The 18,036-nt window shown below is 32.1% G+C and overlaps 1 protein-coding gene across 2 annotated transcripts in view; it reads left to right on the top strand.

Annotated features, from left to right (window-relative positions):
- LOC129243668 (uncharacterized) overlaps positions 1–18,036 on the top strand; it is a 160,709-nt gene that overhangs the window by 36,519 nt on the left and 106,154 nt on the right. The gene's annotated exons all lie outside the window — the stretch shown is intronic.

Raw genomic sequence — 18,036 nt, 5'->3', positions numbered from 1 at the left:
GGTTGCCCAGGGAGTGGGCACACTTGGACGAAGAGAAATTCGTCCTTTGTGATACCATTTTCAAGGAAGTGAGGAGAGGGGAAGGACCGATAAGGTGCAGGGAGAGGGCGGGGAGAGGTGGTGATGGGAAGGTTAGGAGCGTGCGGGTTATGAACGATGACTATGTTTGCGTCAACCGCTTAATGCTGCTGATGAAACTCATCAGACTTTTAATGTCAGCGCCAGCTATCTCAGCAGGCGTTGCAAAGAAGTGAGAGCCAAGATGCCTGAATCTTAGCCCCGCCAGGGCAGGGCAGCTAAGGAGAAGGTGCTGAGATGATTCCACCTCATCCTCCATGCATCCAGCACAGAAAGGACTCGAGATGATTCCAAGTCTCACAGCATGCATTCCTCGCGCATTGTGTCCTGTGAGAGAACCCACTAGATTGGAGAGCTGATATTTTGTCAGCCTCAGAAGCTCACCCGAGCGCCTTCGGTCCACACGTGGCCAGAAGGATTTCGCGACTTTGCACGTTTGTGCATTTTCCCAGCGCTCGCTGAGTTTGCGCGATGCCCATCTTTCCAGGAGCAGACCGCAGGTAGTCAGGGGGATTCCAATTTTCTCCCTCCGCGGGGAAATCACCTCACATGTCCCTTGTCTAGCCAGCTCATCCGCCTCACAGTTTCCCGCAATGTCGCTGTGACCGGGAACCCAGATGAGGCTGATGTCAAAGAATTCGGACGCAGTCGAAAGTGAGGTCAAGCATTCCTTGACCAATTCCGAATGCACCGTCATAGACCCGAGGGCCCTTATTGCCGCTTGGCTATCGGAGTAAATATTTACCTTCTTGACTGTTAGTACACATTTGAGCAGCCAGTCAGCTGCCTCCTTGATTGCAGCTACCTCTGCCTGGAACATACTGCAGTGGTCCGGTAACCTGAATTTTAGTCTGATGGGGGGCCCTTCGCAAAAGACTCCTCCGCCAACCTTTCCTTCCAACTTCGATCCATCCGTGAACAAGTTCACCAGGCCCTGCCCCCAAGTGTGTTTGAGTTGTTAAACCTTACATAAGCATAATTAAATCGAAAATTAGTAGTTTTAGTAAATGAAAAAAAAAAATCTTCCAACAGATATAAAAAGTTTTTTTTTCAAAATATGCATATTTTTGATCTGGGATTGTAAGAAATATATGAACAGATATAAATTTGAGGATATTTTTTTTTTCATTTATATCTTTTGAAGAGTTTCTTTTAATTTTTTGATAAATATGTTAGTAAAAAATGCCTGAAAAAAATTTTTCAAAAATAGTTTTCTCATATATTTCTTACAATCCTAGGTCGAAAACATGCATATTTTTGAAAAAAAAACTTTTTTCCTAACTATGTAAATATCTTGAAAACTTTTGACTTGAAAGAAAAACTAAGCAGAAAATTTTCAAAATTGAATTACCTTTGATGGGATCAAAACGGCGCTTTAGAGCTACTTGGGGAGTGCCAGAGTGGTACTTCAACCGTTTCACCATTTATATCACCTGTTTTAATCAATTAACGAACTCTCCAAATATTATAAATTTTAGCCACTACCTTCTTTTCTTAACCCCAAAACCATTATTTAATGATATCTCGAAAACTTCGTGACAAAATAAAAAGTGTTTGAATTTTCTTCTATAAAAATTTATTTGTGTGATGCTTTGCTACAAAAATCGTATATTGCCTGTGAGAAAGGGTAAAAACTGCCAGTCACAGCAGTTCCTGAACTGAAAGAGAAGACTCGGCGCGCCATTAATGAAATTTAGCTGGCAAAAAATTAACGAGTCCCACCTCAAGCCAAAATGTAATCGAAGACTTCATAAAAAAGGTCAGCGGCAGGAAGTTGAAATTTATGGCATATGATATTCTATATGAAAACGCTGAGTTCATAGTCATGAATACAAAAGAAAAAACAAACAAAACACAAAAAAAATTTAAAAAGATATACATAAAAAATATAGAAAAAATAATAATAATTATTATTTCAAATAGAATAAAAATTATATTATATATAAAAATATAAAAAAAAAACCATAAAAAAATAATAATAATATTTAATTTCAAATAGACATGTTTCACCAATTCCAAAATAGCGTATGTTTAAAGACCAACCTACACAAAAAGTTGGTAATAGCATTACATATTTTACAACATTCTATTTTTTATGCTATTCTTTGCTCGGTCATCTTTCGCTTGCCCATGATTTTGTAATGATTTCACTGCTAATTGCTTTCTTGCATTTTTTCGTAATAAAAGCAACATTACACAATTTTTTTTTCCACTCACAAAAATCCAGTAAGCCATTCTGTTAACATTCAAATGTCACTGTCTTTTGTTGGGAAATTTCCAAATGAATTTCACAGCATCAGGCATTTTAATTCTTTGAATTGATAAAAAGGAAAAATTCTATTGATGGGCAATGTAAGAAAAGATAACTGATTGGCACCTGTCAAAACGTGTCAATGTATGCAAATGAGTAATGGCACAGCTGTGGACTAGGCGAGTATCGTATCCTACACAGATATATGTACATACAGATATGTGGATATGTGGACAATGGGCTTGTGGAAGTTTACTTCCGCACGTGCTGAATGTAGCCATTGCTTGTGTATATGTATGTGTGTAAAAGGTATGACTTATGCAGGTTTTTAACCTGATGGAGGAAGTGAAATTGAATAAAAGGAAAAAAAATGATTGACTGCAATTAGTGACCCCTTTTTACTAATACAACATTTCTTCAGCTGTAGGTGAATGCATGTGTTACAAACTTAGGCCCATTAGCTTTTCGGAGCACTGAGTGCTTTTGCCGTGTTTCCGGCTACTTATACATAATAGCCTAGGGACGATCTTATTGGTAGTCGCTTCTGGTTCCGTTTATTTAGAACATTTTTGAAATTATCGAAATTGTATACACGTTCTATAATATTTGCTGGATAGCTTCCAGCATAGTATATTTTGAGGTTTTACTCCAGCTTACAGTCAATGGATTTCGAAATAATAACATTTTAATCTCCTACGAGTCTAAAGCTCAAGCGTGCATACATTTTTAAACGAGCAAACAAATTTTGAATGATTCGAGCTAAGCTTTCATGAATACCCATTGTATTCCGGACTTCTCAACACGTTCAAGTATGTAGTATTTTCATATGTACATATACAGGTATATTTGGTACTCCTACGACCTATTGCAGCAGTTTACAGAATCAACTTGCCTTATGAGTTGGTTATCAGACGATCACTGCTGAGCGATTCTGTGTCTATTCTTCCAAGTGTTTTGGACATTGTCGTGAATTTTTCTAAAAATTGGTTTATTTGTAGGCTTGAGTATAATAAGAAGTAAATTGGAAAAAAATTAAAAAAAAAAATTAATAATTTTAAAATTTTTTCATAGTTCTAAATTTTGGTATACTCGTAGAGTTGATTTAAGTGAAATGTGTATCTTCGATTTATTATAAGATTTTCAAAATCATTTTTTTTTTGTAATTATTTAGGATAAAATATTATTACAAAAAAATTGAGTGTAAGAAAAAATTGATTGTAAAAAATTGATTGTAAAAAAATATCTAAGTGTGGAGTATTTTTCAAAAATAACAAAAAAAAACAAAAAACTTTCCCAAAAATTTTGAACCAAAAAATTAATTTATGTAAACAATTTTATACATTTTATTTTCAAAACAAAAATTATTTACTTTATTTTCAAAAAAAAAATTATTTATTTTATTTTCCAAAAAAACAAAATTTTAAGTAATATATGTATTACCAAAAATATTTTATCCTAAAATAATGTTTTTTCCAAAATGATTTTTTGTTGTAATTTTTAGGATAAAATACTATAAAACACAAGGTTTTAAGCGAAATATTTGAGTTTTGCAAACAAATTTAATTTTTTGTTTCAAATTCTTTTTGCTTGTCATTTGGGAAAAATACCTCCGCACTTATTCCAATAACTTTTCGAGTTATACCAAAAACATACAAATCCATCGAGACGTCATAACGTACGAAATTTTATTTCCAAAAAGATTTTTTAATAATATTTAATCCTTCAAAATTCCAAAAAAAAATTTTTTCCAATGAAAACAAAATTCCTAAAATATTCAAAAACAAAAAAACAATCATTTTGGAAAAAGATTGTGGAAAAAATGTTTTTTTTAGAACTTTTTCTTATAAAATATTAAATATTAAAAAAAAATATTTTTTTTGTAGAATTTTTTATGATAAAATATTATATATTAAAAAAGTTTTTATTTTGAAAAATATTTTATTTTTGCAAACAAATTTAATTTTCTGGTTAAAATTTTTTTGGAAAACTCTGCTTTCACTTTTTTGTCATTTTTGAAAAACTCTCCGCCATAACGTAGCCAGTGAAAAATCAATGCAAAACGCTAGCATTCGTCATCCCATATTACGTCCGTCTGCAAATCAGAAATACGATACGAGCTGTGCTTTAGCTGCAATGCTGCAGGACTTCCCAACGTTTAGTAGTTTTGTATATTAGTTGTAATTTATGCAAAGCTTCTTCTATAGTCTTTCAAAAAAAAAATATAAAAAAAATTAATAGCTCTATTATTGAAGCCGGTGGCCAAAACTCTGTTTATTTCTTATGCTATTTTTTTTCAAGTTAATATATTAATATAGGTACTAAGTGCTTCCCATCGCCTATCGGTGAATTGTCAAATATTCAAAAAAAAAAATTTTTATCATTTTAATCATTCTTGCTTAGGAAAGTCGCTTAAATACCTGTTCACTAGAATAACACTCTTTACCCGATATGTTATGTTGGATTTCCATTACTGATCTACACTGAACTCCCATAGACCAAAATCAGGTTAATAGATTTGCAAATAGACTATATGAAGGCCTAGGGTTTGGCTCTCACTCTTAGTTTATCGCTTCGCAATTTTTAGTTTCTTGTTTCACCATTTGAGGATAATAGCATTCATTCTGATGACCACCCAACACTTAAAGCCTAAGTTTCACTGACGGCGCGCTGAAAATTAGTTGAGAAATAACTAACTTTCCTCTTCGTTCTGTCTTTTTTATCACGCCACATATGCACACCAGGGCAAAGTGATATTCCAGGAAATTTTGTGTATGGTGAACCAGCAAACGGCTCTAGGTAAAGCAGGCTCCTTTCACTACCTGCAGTCTGCTCTTAGACGCGTCCATTTTAGCTTAGCTCCGCAACTCTCAACAATGTGCGGAGTTTTAGTAGTGCACTATGCGTTAGGGATTTATGGACTCGACACAATTTTTTTAAGTAACTCTCTTTTGGTAACTCTCTAGAAGAGGACTTGGGGGATACATCTGAGCATCATCTTCTACCCAACTGTTGTGCTTTAATTAGACTAAAATTCATAAATCTTGCAACTGACTCTTAATCTTACACTGTACTCAGAAGTCTCCCATTATAGGCTCTTGTTCAAGTATAAGAGGCCGCAGTTAATGTCGCACTGCATTATGAGCGAATAATAATAATATGAATACTTCAACGTATGAACATTCCTGAACATTTTTATGGATATCAATTTTTGCCACCTTCTTAATGAGTTCGCACATTTGCAGTGTATGAGCCATAAATCACAGAATTGAGCTTAGTAAGCATATTTCAAACATTTGTGAGTACAGTTTTGACACTCAGCTCTCTTTCATTGTACAGATAGCCTGCACAAAAAAGCGGTAATACATCTTTAGAATACATTTACTTCCCTGAAGTGCTTTTATTCTTGTTTCTCATATTTTTCATATTACCAATTCCGAGTTTTCAATAATACCTCATTTCAATATTTACATCAGCAATTCATTTATCATTCTCTACCTTTCACTTAATTGCTTTCGATGCTTTTTAAATGGCCAATAAAGAATAGGTGAATTATTTACATGAATTGTGAAATACTTATAATAACACGCCGTTGACAATCGTTGACAAAGATCTGTCAGTAGGTTTATAAATATTTATTTAAAATATTTCCTTTACTTACTTGCTTTACTTACTTAATGCAAAGTGGCATGAAAACGCGAATGCATTAAATGACTTCCCACCTACGTTTGATAGGCGGCATGTGACTCATGTCACATTGCAAGCAAATTACATATTTTGCATAATCTGCAGACATTCTATAAGCATTACCATGCAATTTATTTTGTGATTTGATGATGAAGGCTCTCCACTTACACACACACATGCACACAAATAGTTCTATGCTTTACAAAATATGTTTTGATCTCTTTGAAACGCATTGACGTAGTGGGACGGCAAGGTGACAAGACAGGAAAAGTTGCTTCTTATTTGTCTATAAAGTGCAAGTTCACTAATTAATAAGAGATAATGTGAAAATGGAAACTAAATTAGCAAATAACAACAAAGACTCTTTGAAACTACAGCAATCATAGTGGCATGAGAAACATACTCGATTCGTTTATACTATACGAGCACCTCATATAGCCGACATTAACTAAGTTCTTGATACAAAATACTTTATTATCTTAAAAGAAAAATGAAAGAGAATAAAAATGCAGTATTGTGCAAAATATTTGAAACTTCTTTTAAGCAACAAATGTGCGATATTCTTCATTTTTGTTATGTTGAGAAAATGGCGGGCATCGTGCGGGAAAAAAATTGAGAAAAATTAAAGAAATTTTTTAACACTCAAACTTGGGCTTTTTTATACTAAAATTATATAAAATTAAGCTATAAAGCTGTATACCGAAAACTTTTTTAGAAATTCGAATAAAAATCCGTGGAACTTGAAGAAATAAAAAAAAAAAAATAGTCAAAACTGGTAAAAATTAATCTGTGGAATTTAAACGTAAAATTTGTCGAATTTTTCTAACTTTTCTTTTGAAACTCAAATTTCTATTTATAAGGTTTTACTTTTATGAAAAAATTCAAATTAAGAAATAATCCGTGGAAGATGTGAAATTTTTCTAATTTTCGTCTAAAACTGAAATTTCAATTTATGAGGCTTTACTTTTATGAAAAAATTAAAAAAAAAAATAGTCAAAACTGATAAAAATTAATACGTGGAATTTGGACCGATTTATAAAGCTTTTGTTACACAATCAGTCTTACTTTTATAAATAAATTAAAATTATAAAATAAAATAGTAAAAACTGGTCTAAATTAATCCGTGCAATTTGAACGTAAAATTTGTAGAATTTTTCTAACTTTTTTTTAGAACTGAAATTTCAATTTATAAGGTTTTTGTTAGGCAAAGCTGAATTAAAAAAAAATTAAAATTGAAAATAAATGTAAAAAAAATTAAAAAAAAAATTAAAAAGTAAAAACCAAAAAATAAGTCAAAACTGGTCTAAATAAATCCGTGCAATTTGAAGGAAAAATTGTTTGGAAATTTTCTAACTTTTCTTGTAAAACCAAAATTTCAATTTATAAAGCTTTTGTTAGACAATCAGCTTTACTTAAAAAAAAAAATTAAAATAAAAAAAATAGTCAAAAATGGTCTAAGTTAATGCGTGCAATTTGAACATAAAAATTGAGTAATTTTTCCGGTTTTTTTTGTAAAACCAAAATTTCAATTAATAAGGTTTTTGTCAGAAAATGAGTTGTACTTTTATAAAAAAATTAAAATTAAAAAAAGTCAAAACTGGTCCAAACTAATCCATGGAATTTAAATGTAAAATTATGGAATTTTTCTAACTTTTCTTTTAAAACTCAAATTTCAATTTATAAGACTTTTGTTAGGCCATTAGCTTTACTTTTATGAAAAAATTAGAATTAAAAAAAATAGTCAAAACTGGTCTAAATTAATTCGGGCAATTTGCACTTAAAATTTGTGTGAATTTTTTTAACTTTTCGTTTAAACTCAAATTTCAATTTGTAAGACTTTTGTTAGGCAATCAGATTTACTTTTATGAAAAAATTAGAATTAAAAAAAAAAATAGTCAAAATTGTTAAAAATATTGATGCACTTTGCCGCGGGATGTATACACACGCGTACGGTTTACAGTGAAAATTAATTGACACTCGTAGACACGCAAAAGCGATCGATTTAAATCACTACACAAAACAAGGTTATAAAGGGTAATCAATTTAGAAGCATCAGAGAATCATTGTGTAGAACCATTTGTGCTATTTATTTTTCAAAGATAATTCCTTTCAAATGTTGGCCGCAACTGCGCCGTAATTCGACAATCCGTAAACATCAATTTTGAATGACTCACTTTAATAAAGTTGGCTTCCAATGCCTCAATCGAAGCTGGTTTATCCACAAAGTATTTATGCTTTACATAAAAAAGTCTGCCCACAAATAAAAGTTGAAAGGTGTGATATCACTCGATCTTGGTGGCCAATTCACTGGTCCGAGACGAGAGATAAATTGCTCCTCAAAACGACGACGCAGGAAATCCAATGTTTCACGCGCTGCATGGCAAGTAGCGCTGTCTGTCGTTCTATTGGAACCAAAAGGCTGTGAAGATCACGGCCGTTCAATTTCCGGCATCAAAAAGTCGTTACATTGGCGTCTCTTCTGTGCAGAAATATGGGCCGCTGATTCCTCCAACCCATATCCCGCATCAAACAGTTGTCTTCAATAGATGTAATGGCTTGGGTTGCACTTCAGCCCAAATGCGGCAATTTTTGCATATTAACGTAGCCATTAAGCCGAAAATGGGACTCGTCGCTAAACACTATAAGTAGGCCTAGTGGGCGATGAACACTTTTCGCAGAGCATCGATTTTCGTAATACATTTATACAATTTGTAACGTTGTTGGGACATAAGTCTTTCCATGATGAAATCTCAATGAATAGTGAAACAAATTATGAATTTAGTTGCACAGCAGTCACGCGTATTCTGTCGATAAAATCGCTATTAGAAAAAGTATCTCCAGTTTGATCACCCCTTAGTAAGTTTATTATCTAATTTTGTTTTTAAATATCGGTTTTTACTAAATAAAAATAAAACTGAGTTTGAGTGGTGGAAATCTTTATTTTGCCTTTACCTTTATTTTACCTTTAGGCACTTCATGGTTTTTTTTCTTGTATACTACAGCTGTCTAGTTCCCTAGTGTCAAATATGATTTTGAAAATATTAATGAATATAAAAAATTATAAATTTTACGATAGCGTGATTAATTTTGCGCCATTTTGTATAATACTTTTAAATGTAGTTTGGCAAATCTTACCTACTCCTGAGCACAAATCTTATGATTATATTAAAATATTCACCTGCATATTTCTCATGAAACCAAATTCCGTCTACTTATCCCGCACAATAAAGTGAGCTTTACTTACCGAGTAGATACATTTTTCCTAACTTTAAAGTGCACTTTAACCATTTTCATTTTCTTTGATCAAAAATCCACTTTAACCATTTTCATTCTCTCTAACCAAAAATAAGTTTGACTATAAAAAGGTTATCTAAAGCATGATTGTATATTTCAATATTTTAAAGAAAATCAGCATCTAAGACTCAACTTCGAGTTTGCTTTGCTATGTTTTGCACAATACTGTACATATCTATAATTAATTGTATAGCATTATTAATTTCTTTGTTCAAGTTGACGCTCGCATTGCCGGCCCCCATTAGTGCTTTGTGTGGGCCGCTGACGCGCCGCCGAGTCTCACAGCAGTGCTTCAGCTGCTTTCCTTTCGAATAATATCGTAAAAAGCGCATTAATACATACATGGATGTATACATATATATGTGTGTGTGTGTGTACATGTCTATTTGTGTGGCCTTTTTGGTTTGGCCATCTGCAGTCCCTTGAGATTTTCACACTTGGCCATTTGTGCGACGCCAAATGACAGAAGAAATATAAAAATTCAACGATGAAAGAGTATTGAAAATCGCTTTGAAACGCAATTTATTGAAAAGTATGATTGCGGTAAAACTTAATAAATTTACAAAGTACATACAAATGGATAAGTATAAGGTGGTAATGTGTGGTTATGCGAAACTCATTATTGTATTATTTCTTCAACACAGCAGATAAAATGTCATTAGGGTAGTAAGCAGCGAAATGGCAAAGTAATTTTTACGAAAGAAAAAGTTTTGGTTTAATATTTAAAAATTTAGAAAATCCTACCAATGGCCAAAATAATTATATAAGAATTTAGAAAATCCATCCAATACACAAAATTTCGTCATAATGAGCAAAAATATTTTTTTATTTTTTTTTCTTTTCCTGAACTGTCTTCCTTTTTTCTTTCTTAAAGAGATATTTACAGTGGAAAATATTCAGCTTCTACAATTTCTGTATTTAATTTCGTTTTTACCGATTTTATCTACACTTTGTAGATCTTTGATTAAAATTTTCAGGCAACACAGGCCATTACTAAAATGTTCGGTACCCTAAACTGAAACATAGTTCCGCCAAATATTTTTTATCAATGAGTAATGCAAAGCTTCCATCTAGAGTTTAGATCTTGAATACTTGGCTACTACGAAAAAGGCGTTGATGTTAAAGAAGTAGCAGAAAATAACATAACCTTCCAAATAAGAGTTAGATGACCGCAATTTTCATGCAACTATTTACGTTCTTATGTTCGTGGAATGGAATCAGGCATTTATTCTTAATCTTAATTTAGTACTACCAAAATAATGTGCTCAGTTTATAGTTTATTGTAGAGTGATTAGAAATTCTACAGCATAAGATATTCCTAAGTTACAGTGTGCAACTTGATTAATTGTCCCTCTACATCCAACACATGGCTCTTTAAGTTTAATAAACAAGGCAAGGGCAATTAATGTTAACTTAAAACAGACGCTGAATTTTCTGTTAGTTTTCTGTTAATTGACATTTCATCGAATGAACTCATTAATTGTAAATTCTACTGAAATGTTGTGTTTATAGGAACTTTATCCTTGCAATACAGTTCCATATGTATGTATGTAAATGCATATATTCACATATATGTACATACATAAAATGCAAGCCATGAAATAATGTACAGAAATTGCATTAACACTCTGCTATTCATGCAAATCGCTGTAGACAATAGCCCTCGAACTTTGTAAACAAATCTGTACTGCATTTGAAAAGTTTACAAGGCTGCTGTTGTTAATTTATTTCTTACAATGATTTCATCACTTCAAAACAATACGAATTCGTGCAAATGGAATGCCTGCATTGTAGATATTTCATTGTAATTCGAATGTGTGAAAATATTTGTTTATTTCAAGTAAGGAAATAAATTAGATTTTGTTACCAAGTTTTTGAAGTGTTGCAATTTTCAAGGTGTGCTTATTTGATGGTTCTCTATTAAATGTGAATTTGTTTTACTTTTCTAGCTTCTATGGTGTAAAATGTAAGGCAGCCAGTGTCGAATTCCAATGTCATTTTCAAATCATGAGTTATTGTAGAAATGATAAATGCGCAATTCCATGTCAAGGGATCTAAGTGTAGTATTTTGGACACTGTTGTATTTTTTCGTTTTGTTTTTATAGGCATGGGTATAATAAATCGACTGTGAAATATCATACGCTTGCTTATTAATGTACGTAGAGATGCTTCGATCGATTTGCAGACCAACGTAATATAGGACTATGAATGCTAGCGCTTTGCACTGAGTTGTAACTGGTTCGCTGTGCGTATTTGAAATTCGAAAAGCTATGTGAATTTCACTACGAAACTTTCGTGACTCAGTATTAATGGAAAAAATAGAAAAGAAATCTGAGCCCTGTGGGACCCACTCAGGCTCATATGTAACATACTACAAAAAAGTTTCTTCCCAAAAATTTTGAAGAAAAAAACACCTTTTTTCGAAAATATCTTTTCAAAATTAAATCTTTTTTTTTAATTAAAAACAAAAAATTTTAGTACTGCAAAAAAAATTTCTCCCCAAAAATTTTGAAAAAAACACCTTTTTCGCTATTTATTTCCATATTTAACCTTTTTCTAAAAAAATTAAAAAAAATTCAGTACTACGAAAAAAATTGTCAAGAATAAACACCTGTCTTCGAAAAAATTTTTCAAAATAACACCTTTTTTCAAATAAAAAAAAAAAATTGTATCCTGAAAAAAAAAAATTCTCCCCAAAAATTTTGAAGAAAAAACCCATTCTTCGCTATTTATTTACATATTTCACCTTTTTCTAAACAAATTAAAAAAAATTTAATACTACAAAAAAAAATGTCTCCCCAAAAATTTTGAATATGGCAAAACAAAAATTTCTCCTCAAAATTTGTAGAAAAACTTTTTTAAAAAAAAAATTTCCATATTTAACCTTTTTCTAAAAAAATTAAAAAAAAATTCAATACTACAAAAAAATTTCTCTCCAAAAATTTTGAAGAAAAGCACCTTTTTTCGAACATTTTTTTTTTCAAAATTACATCTTTTTTTTAATTAAAAACAAAAAATTTTAATACTACACAAAAAATGTCTCCCCGAAAATTTTTAATATTGCAAAACAAAAATTTCTCCTCAAAATTTGTAGAAAAACTTTTTTCGAAAAAAATTTCCATATTTAAATTTTTTCTAGAAAATTTTTCCAAATTACAAAACAAAAATTTCTCTCTAAGAATTTTGAAGAAAAAACACCTTTTTCGAGGAAAAAATTGTCGAAATTACATATTCTTCTAACATTTTTTTCACTATTACAAAATAAAACCATCTTTCCAAAAATTGTGCAGAAAAAAACCCATTTTTTTCGAAGAAAAAAGTTTCAAAATTACATTTTTTTTTTAATTTTTCAATATAAAAAAACAAAAATTTTTCCCAAAAATTTAGAAAATGAGTTTTTCTTTCGTTTTTTTTTTTAAATTTTCAAAATTAAATCTTTTTCTAAAAAATTAAAAACGAAAGTCCAATACTACAAAAAAAATGTCTCTCCACAAATGTTGAAGAAAAAAATGTTTTTTCGAAAAACAAATTTTCAAAATTACATCTTTTTCTAAAAAATACAAAAAAATGTCAATACCACAAAAAAAATCTCTTACCATTTTTCTTTCGAAAAAAAAGACGTTAAAAATTACACATTTAAAAAAAATTAAAAAAAAATGACGATGTGACAAAGAACTTTAAAAAATTGTATAGCAAAATCAGCATTGAATAAATTCTTAGTTTTTTTTTCTTATTTTTTTTTTTCAAAATTTGTTCACACTGCAATTTTTATTATACTTAAGCCTACAAAAGCACCAAGGCGCATTCATTCATTCAATCATGGCGGCTCCAAAGCAACAAAAATGTTTTGTACGTTTGATTGTCCTGGCAAAGTAGAAAACAAAGAATAAAGAATAAATTCGCCCTGTTTTATTCTGAGCCGACAGCCACATGGGCAGGGCGAAAGAAAAGAAAACAAATCAGCTGATTTAGCAATACCACCTTAAATGAATTCTCCTTGAAAAGCACCAACTATGTACAAAATACTTCAGACATTTCACACGGAATCGCGTATAGTTTACCTTTTTAACTCCTCAAACGGGTGCAGTATCAAGTACCTGCTGTTCTTAATGAACTAATTTCTGTGTACGAGTATAAGCATTTATGCAGAGAGAATCCCATTTTGCCGACCAGCTCAATAAGTTTTGTATAGGAAGATCGTATAACAGGCGAATTGGTGGGTAAAAAAATCTGTTCTATCTAACAACGCAGCCGCTTTGACTCAAAGGGTGCAACTCAATTCAAGGTATTCAGTAGAAAATCATAGAAGCTCATGTCAGTCTTAAAGCTCTAACTACTCGGCATCGCTACTCAGATTTTCTGTTACAGCAATCTATATTATTTATAAATAGGTAGAGTTGGAAAATCTTCGTTCAGCCGAGAAGCGTTTTTGCCCAAGGCCCCGCAAAATTCAATGCTTTAACTGCATTTCCGATTATATATATGTAAGTACACCCTTTTGGGTGTTTGGTCGAGCGCTTCTCCTTCTAAATATTTGTGGTGAGCGTTTTCATATTGTTCCCTCAATGGATGAAAACCCTTGTATTTCTGGATAATTGTATGTAAGCACGTGCCGATACTCGTTGCCTTGGTGTGCGAGTTTTATTTAAATTGACTAACAAATGAAGTGATAAATTATCCTGCTGCATGTTCACATGCTTTGTTATAAAAATCTTTGGCACGATATTTCCAGGAATGCAATTTTGTGCTCTATGAGGGCGCCCTCAGGCGTCGAGTCAATTTTTAATGTGAAAATAATTTAAATTACACATCTGCTTGCTTACATACCGTACACTATACCCTACACCGATGGCAGAATGTGGCTACAGCACAAACGCTATTGAGGTAGGACAACACACACCAACAACAACAACAAAAACGCACAATAAAACAAGCAACATTGCGTTGGCCTTATTTAGGTGGCACAGCTTTGGGTTGACAGCGAATATTTAGCTTGTTATTAACTGGCCGCTGGCCAAAACATGCAAACAACAGCCAAAAGCACAGTGCAAAAGCGAAAAACAAAAACAAAAGATTTATAGAATTGAAACGTGTGGCAGTTCCAGAAATTTGAAATATGAGGGAAACTCACAGTTTGAGTTTTTCTTTCCTTATAAACTTTTATCAACTTTTTTCTGCGCTCTGCGCTCAAACAACAGCAACAGCAGCAGCAGCAGCGGCAGTGTATCCGTTCCCTTGCGCGTACGTGGGTGTGTGTGTGCACGTCACTTGGCCTAAATATTAAAAAGCCAATTTAAATGTAAATAAATAATTTATTTGTAACAGCATTACTTATGCATCTGCAATTTATAGAGGTAGCACGAAAATTGGTGTTGAAAAAATTTAATTGGTTCATCGTTCACTTTAGAGGCTTTAATTTGTATCACTACATGTCCTTAAGATTGAACTCCAAATTTATTGCATTGGCCCAGTTCAGTCTGAGCGGCGCACAGTTCCGCATAAAATCGTCTGGCAACATTTATTATAAATTCATTTGCGGACGTGTTGAATTGACACCACTTTTTGCAAAACATCAAAAGCACAGGCGTCAAGGCGAAATGGGCGTGCGTTCAGGTCGGGAAGGTCATGTGCGCATTGAATGGTGGCGCCACGCTTTGTAGGTATACTTTTTTTTCTTTTCCTCTTCACTTTAGTGCAAAAAGCTCATTTGGCGCCACCACTTGTTCACTTCAAAAAGAGATGTTAGCGATTATATTTATTGATATTTATATAAATTTTGCAATTTTCATTGAAGTCTTGAATGGCGATGGTACTATATTTAGGTAGGAGGCTGAGTGTTGTTTGAGCTTTATCGAATTTCATTGAATTGGTTTTTAATTAAATAAGCAATGAACCCGTGAATATGCGTGTGGACGCACGTTGTTTATAAATATTTATTTATAAATACAGTCAGCGTCAAATTAAAGTGTACACCAGATATTTATATGTTTTGATTATTTACTAATTTATTTTGTAATATCAATTATTTTTTTTGTTTTTATAAAACATAGTTGAATCTACACAATTAGCCTATAAAGCAAAGTTTCAAACTTTGTATAAAATTTGTAAAAATTACGTAAATTTTCATCAAAATTTCGAACTTTTTACTTAGAATTTTGAGAAAAATTTCGGGTACGCAGTTTTATAGCTCATTGAGTTTTATTATAATAAAGTGCAAGTTTCAAGTAGATAAAAAAATATGCTGGTTTTTGAGAATTTTTTTCGTACGCCGTCTTGTGCATTTTCTCCCTTGAACGCCTGTTCCACTTTTTTATATGGAAGCTAAAAAACAATACCCAACACCGTCAGCACAAATTGTTTTAAAAAATTAACTCAAATTTGCAGCTATCAATATGTGGCGTACACTTTGTTTTGACGCTAACGGTACATACACCTGCTATTTAAGTGCCTCTCTAAGTGTGAAATTTTAGAAGGTCCTTAGCTGCGCGAGTTTACTGACACCACTGCTATTAGCCGCCTCACTGTTGGCAGCAAATAATGCCACAGTCAATGAGAATGCGCCAATAAAAGAAAGTAAATTAAAGAAAAAAAAAATAAAAAAAAAATTAAAAAAAAAAACAAAAAAAATAGAAAAAAAAGAACAGCAAAACACACACCAACTTGTTAAAATACAAACACGAAAGTGAAAGAATGTTGTAGCAAATTTCCTAAATGCGCGCCAAGCATGCAAAGTTAGCAGAAAATGTAAGAACAAATATTCCCCACATAGGTACACCCAAGTGCCTTGCTGCTCTGCTGCTCTCTCACAAGTGTGAACCGCAATAGCCGAAAATTAGCAAAAAAAATTCTCACGAACTGCTGTCGCTGTTCTAATCGTTTTGTTGCTGTCAAGCAAGTACATGCAATTCACATTATTGGTCAAGGTCGTTGGCGAACATTGCTCGCCCGCCGCTCACTTGGTAGTTTGCCTTTTCACTTGACTGCTGTTGTTTGGGACTTTTCTGATGCTTAACTTTTTCTAAGTACTTAGTTGTTTTACTAGACGCCTGCATGTTGTCGCTGTATGTGTATGTGTTGATGTATGTAGAGCTTATTGTTGTGGTGACACTTTCACTCTGCGTGAATTTGTGCGCCTTCTGATTTCCTATGTGTGTGTATATGTATGCATATGCACCACTCTAAGCAAGTGGTTTGCTCATTTTTCTATTCTTAACTAGTTACATATTTAACATTTTTTCTTTAGCCTTCACTCCTTATTTTTTTTTTTTTTTTTTGTTGTCTGCTTGTTTTGCTTTTTTGTTTTTTTTTTTTGTTGTTTTGGTTTTCCTAATTTTCTTTGGTATATAATTCGTAAAAGTTTGTTACTTCACATTTGCTGTGTTAATGAAAGCGCAATTTTGGCGTTGATGGAATGCTGCTCGTTGTCAGACAGACTTGGTCAGGGTCCTTAATGAACCAATTGTGGCACAAATGAGAATCGAATCACTACTTTTATATATGTAAATATAAAAAAAATATTTTGAAAATTTTTGTTTTTCGATATTCAACTGTAAATATTCCTTATTAAACCTACTAGTTTGAAGCTACTTACATACAATTTGCGTAGCAGTTAAAGTAGTTTTCCGTTACTTTTTTTTTGTTTGTCTATGCTGGTATTTTTAACTTGACAAGGTCACGCGAATGTAGGAATATTAGGGACAGAAGAAATGAATATAAGACTAATATTTGATGATGGAGGCAATCTTCTGCCTTTTGTCCATTAAGAACGAAAAAATAAAATAACTCAAATATACTAAAAAATATCTTAAAAAACAAAATTTTAAATAAAAAAAATTTTAAAAATTGAGATATTTTGCGTTTAGATGCGCGTAAAATTCCAAACGAAACTGATTTCACATATAAGAGTAGCCAATAACAAAACCCTCTTGGCCATCTTGTATGATATTTTTGTCAAGCCTATCTCGTGTTCGAGCCCACTGTGACAATAGTCTTTAAGAACTCATCAGTCTTCATAGTAACGATTTCCTAATATGATCAGTATCAACCCAATTTAGGTTTTTGAAAAAATATGCAAAATAATTTGGCCAGGGCATAGGAATATTAAGGATAGAAGAAATGAAAGTATGACTCATATTTGTTATGGAGGCAATCTTCTATCTTTTGTCAAATCACAAGCCTTTCGGGCATTAAGAACGACCAAATAAAACAATAAAACAATTAAAAACTAATAAACAAATATATTAAAAAAAAATTTAAAAATTAAAAAAAAATTAAAACAATAGAGATATTTTGAGTTCAGATGCGCGTAGAATTTCAAACTAAACTGATTACACATATAAGAGTAGCCAGTAACAAAATCCCGTTGACCATCTTTTTTGTCAAGCCAATCTTGTGTTCAAGCCCACTGCGACAATAGTCTTTTAGAGCCCATCAGTCTTGATAGCGATGATTTCTGGTTGGTTTCTTAATATTATCACTATCAAGACAATTTAAAGAATGCAAAATAATTCATTAACTACATAAATAATTTCCTGTAAGTATCGAGCTCGCTTGTCATCCTCCAACCCAGTTGGTATATCATTTCCAAGTTATTTTTTCAAATGCAAAGTTATATAAGCGATGAAGTATATGCGTACGTACAGATCTTTCAAAAATCAAAGATAATTTACAATTTTTGAAGTGAAACTTCTTGGGCGTCGTTGGACGAGCGAGAATGGAGAGTAAAATTT

Source organism: Anastrepha obliqua, chromosome 4, assembly GCF_027943255.1.
Source record: "Anastrepha obliqua isolate idAnaObli1 chromosome 4, idAnaObli1_1.0, whole genome shotgun sequence".
NCBI lineage: Eukaryota > Metazoa > Arthropoda > Insecta > Diptera > Tephritidae > Anastrepha > Anastrepha obliqua.
The sequence above is the reverse complement of the archived record's forward strand: the minus strand, read 5'-3'. Positions and strand labels throughout refer to the sequence as shown.